Source organism: Apium graveolens, chromosome 5 (assembly GCF_009905375.1).
Source record: "Apium graveolens cultivar Ventura chromosome 5, ASM990537v1, whole genome shotgun sequence".
Classification (NCBI taxonomy): domain Eukaryota; kingdom Viridiplantae; phylum Streptophyta; class Magnoliopsida; order Apiales; family Apiaceae; genus Apium; species Apium graveolens.
Window position 1 is genome coordinate 53,791,875 of NC_133651.1, and position 4,719 is coordinate 53,796,593.

A 4,719-nucleotide genomic window follows, 5' to 3' on the forward strand; every position below is an offset into this window, starting at 1 on the left:
TTGTGTTTGTTGTGCTTGTTATTTTAATTCTTCTAACACAATATCTCTACAATCATAAACTGCTTTGTTCACCATATCCAAACAAGTTTTAAAAAGGCTAAAAATTAAGAAAACACATTCACCCCCTTGTGTTGTACTCAATATCTAACAAAGAGCCTTATAATCTCACATGTGAGTTACATGATGTAATCCTCTGTCCCATTTTTCTCTAATTCTATTTACCTACTAAACATAATTTTCAACTTACCAGGCATTACATCCGGGAAGAGAGAAATAAAAAGTTACTAGTGTACCTCAAGTTCGTCATAACTTGTTGATGTTATTCAAATAAATTGTAAAATTAACTTTTTTCATCGGTATCATCAATGGTTTTTATCGATGTAAATCATGTACGTTTAGTTTTTCATCTCATTTCAGAAAAATGCAATAAAATTAATTGGGACTGAAAGATAAATTATATATTTGAAATTATTATGAAAAGATGCCTGAAATATATCCTTGAATAATTTAAAGTGAAGTTAAAATGAGTGAGATATGTTCTACGAATCATGATCATGTGTTATATAAGAACTAATCAGTTTTGATAGTATGGATCATATTTTGTGAAAACATGTCCAACAAATAACGAGAATTCAAATAAAAGGTAATATATTGGTTTTTGACGATGATATTATAATAATTTCATATAATACACAATCTTTCAATGCGTCGTCGCAAAGATTGTCTTGCTCTAGCCATTTCATTTAAAAATATCTTAATATAGGATCTGAATCAATCGACATTTTTAATAAATCAATTCTTTCTTATCACATGATCAATAATAATCTCAAAATAGTATATAGGATTATTAGAAGTGAAAAAAACAAATATATAAGAGTATTAGAAGTCTATAAAATAATGATAACGGTCAGAAAAATCAACCTTAGGATGGTAGCTGATAAGTGGATTTTATATCCACTTGGAATGCTTTATTAAAAGCTTAAATTGGTGTTTTGGACTCAAGTTGTTGGTATTTTGATGTGTTTTTGAGTTATTGCATTTCAGGTATCAGTTATATGAAGAAATGAGCTTTTAAAGGAAATATGATAAAAAGTGATCAGAATTGGAAGCCAATGCCATTTTCAAGTTGTAGAGAATCTCAATAGCTTCGCGTGGGCAGTTGAATCGCCTAATTCTAACGAGTAGAACTCAAGTTATAGCCAAAACAAGATTCATCAGAAATTTTTCCAGACAGGAGCTGAGCGCCCGCCCGGAGAGCTGAGCGGCCGCCCGGAGAGCTGAGCGGCCGCCCAGGGCGCGGTTGATCGCTGATTTCGCTGAAAAAGCCTTTTTTGAGTGGAATTTGACGATTTTAAGGGTCCAAGTCCACCAGGGGCATATATATACTTAAAAAAGGGTTTTCATCATCCGGGAAGAATGGGATACCAAGAAGAAGACCTAGAAGCACAGAATAACTCTGAAAAAGAATATCTTGTTTTCAACTTGTGATTCTTTGAATTAGTTGTAACTTTGGCTGCTCGTTTTCGTTCTTGTTGAACCTAGATCTCGTTTATTCGTAATTTAATTATTATTCAATTTATTAAGACCTTGTTTATACCATGCTTTCATTGGAACCCATGGTGACGATGAGTTCAATTATGGGCTAATCGTTATCGTGGGATTCTAGTGGATTTACTTATGGATTTCAATAGTTAATTGTTTCGATATCTTGGTGTGTGGTGAATGATTGATATCCTATTATTGGTTGTGCTTATTCGTCTTATGTGCGTAGCTAACATATAAGATAGTGTGTTAATCCATATTGAAACGATAGTGAATATAGAAGTTTAGAACTTGCCATGCTAGCATAGGTTCATGTATTGTATGCATGATTCGTAGGTAACTCTAACCGGTTTACTTGCCCTATGTAATCAAGATAGATAACTTATGCTTAAACCGTTATGTTGGGTGTCAATATAATTGGTGCCTATTCAGCTTCTATCTCTTTTGTGGATGTCTGGTAGAATGGTACTCGTGCAACGAAAGTTGACGTTTATCAGTTTCGTGTTATCTGATTAGTGTCATCACCATCACATGCTAAGGTTAAGAACAATAAGGTTATTGAATGAAGTATTTAATGAAGTTAGGATCCCATATTTGTTATATATAATTCAACCATTCTTGTTCTCTTAGTTATAATTGTTAGTATAATCTCTTAGTTTAATAAAAACCCAATTTGTTATTTGTCTTAGCATTGAGCGATAACCATATATTGCTGCATAGGTGCATAAATTGAACTTAACCTAAACCAGTCTATGTGGGAATGAATCTGATTTATATCTTATACTACTTGTGAACGCGTATACTTGTGTGAATATTAGCACGTGTTTTCGCCCTAACAAGTTTTTGGCGCCGCTGCCGGGGACTCGGTGTTAATTTTTAGTTTATGTGCTTGTCATCAGTGGTCGTTAAAGTTCGCTGACTCGGATTCTTTTACTTTCATGGTTTATTTGTTTGTGTTTCAGGTACTCATTACAATGGGAGATCCAGCCATACGAACGAAAGCCTTGATGGATTTTTCTCAACCCAAGATCAATGACATTCAATCTAGCATTGTCCGGCCAGCTATCACAGCTAATATCTTTGAGATCAATCCTGGCATAATTCAATGGGTGCAGAATTCAATCCAGTTTGGGGGTTCTCCAACTGAAGATCCCAATATGCACATTAGGGACTTTATTGAGATCTGCGACACCTTCAAGTTCAACGGTGTTTCTGAAGATGCTGTGAAGCTGAGACTGTTCCCATTCTCTCTGAGGGACAAGGCTAAGAGCTGTTTACACTCTCTACCAGCTGGTTCGATTACTACTTGGGAAGATCTTGCTCAGAAGTTTCTTACTAAATTCTTCCCTATGGAGAAGATAGTTGTAATCAGGTAAGCTCTTACTCAATTTGCGCAGCAATCAGGAGAATCTTTATATGAAGCTTGGGAGCGCTACAAGGAGATGCTTAGGAAGTATCCTCATCATGAAATGCCTAATTGGATGATCTTTACTTATTTTTACAATGGGTTGGGAGCACAGTCCAGACCCATGCTCGATGCAGCAGCAGGTGGAGCATTATGGACAAAGAGCTATGAGGAAGCTTATGATCTAATTGAACTGATGGCTGCTAATGAATATCATTATCCAGCCCAGAGATTGCCACAGAGAAAGGTAGCAGGAGTTCTTGAGGTAGATACAGCTACGGCTATCACTGCTCAACTAAAGGCGTTGTCTATGAAGATCGATTCTCTGGCTAACTATGGTGTTAAGCAGATAATTAGTGTTTGTGAGCTGTGTGCAGGTCCGCATGTGACAGAGCAATGCGCTATATCTAGTGAATCAGCTCAGTTTGTGAGCAACTTTCAGAGATCGCGGCAACCAGTTCCAGACACTTATCATCCTGACAACTGGAATCATCCTAACTTCAGCTGGAGCAACAATCAGAATGTGATGCAACAGTCGTTCCAGCAGTTTGGAAATAAGCTATTCAACCCTCCTGGTTTTCAGCAACAAATTGAACCAAAATAACAACTCCAAATTCAATAACAAAATCATGATGCAGGTCTATCTTCGAATGAAAAATCTGAATTGGAGGAGTTGCGGCTTATTTGTAAAAACCAGGCTCTTATATGCCAAAGCCAGGCTATTTCTATCAAGACTCTGGAGAACTAAATAGGGCAAATTGCTAATGCCTTATTGAATCGGCCACCAGGAACGCTTCCTAGTGATACAGAACCAAATCCAGGCAAGAGGGAAGTTGAAGAATAGGTGAACGCCATCACCTTAAGGTCTGGAAAGGTCGCAAGCCGCAAAATTCAGCAAGACGAAGAGCCTGAAAAATCTCAAGTTTCAGAAAATGCAGTTGTGTCTGAAGAAGATGTGCAGAAGGAAGTAGAGGTGGAACCAAGGAAGACTACTGTAGAACACACTCCTCCTGAGGGTAATACATGGGAGAAACAGATCTATCCTCCACCTCCTTTTCCTAAGAGGCTGTAGAAGAAAAAGCTGGATAAGCAGTTTGAGAAGTTTTTGGAGGTGTTTAAGAAACTTCAAATCAACATACCTTTCACTGAAGCTCTTAAACAGATGCCTAGCTATGCGAGGTTTATGAAAGGTATCTCTCTCGGAAAGTGAAGCTCGATGACTTAGAGACCGTTGCTCTCATGAAAGAATGCAGTACTGTGCTGCAACAGAAGTTGCCTCCGAAGCTTAAAGATCCTGGAAGCTTCACTATTCCTTGCACCATCGGAAACTTGTCGTTCAATAAGTGTTTATGTGATTTAGGAGCTAGCATCAATCTGATGCCCTTATCTATCTTCAAGAAGCTTGGTCTGCCTGATCTGAAACCAACATACATGTCATTGCAACTAGCTGACCGTTCCATCGCTTATCCACGAGGTATAGTGGAGGATGTCTTGGTCAAGGTGGATAAACTCTTCTTCCCTGCTGACTTTGTAATTCTTGATTTCGAGGAAGATAAGAAGATTCCCATTATTTTGGGAAGACCATTCTTGGCTACAGGCTGAACTATGCTCGATGTGCAAAAAGGAAAGCTTTCGATGAAGGTTCACGATTAAAAGGTCACTTTTAATGTGTTCAAGAAAATAAAGTTACCCACAGCTAAAGAGGAGTGCTTTAAAGTAGAGCAACTGCAAGTTTTGAATGCACCTCCGTGGAAGGGGAAGTTGGATATGCC

The 4,719-nt window shown here is 37.7% G+C and overlaps 1 non-coding gene across 1 annotated transcript; it reads right to left on the bottom strand.

The window, feature by feature from the left end:
• Positions 1-2,906: 2,906 nt before the first annotated feature.
• On the bottom strand, positions 2,907-3,013 carry LOC141663403 (small nucleolar RNA R71). Its single transcript, XR_012551475.1, has one exon. It is a non-coding gene; the product is annotated as a small nucleolar RNA R71 (small nucleolar RNA).
• Positions 3,014-4,719: the final 1,706 nt, after the last annotated feature.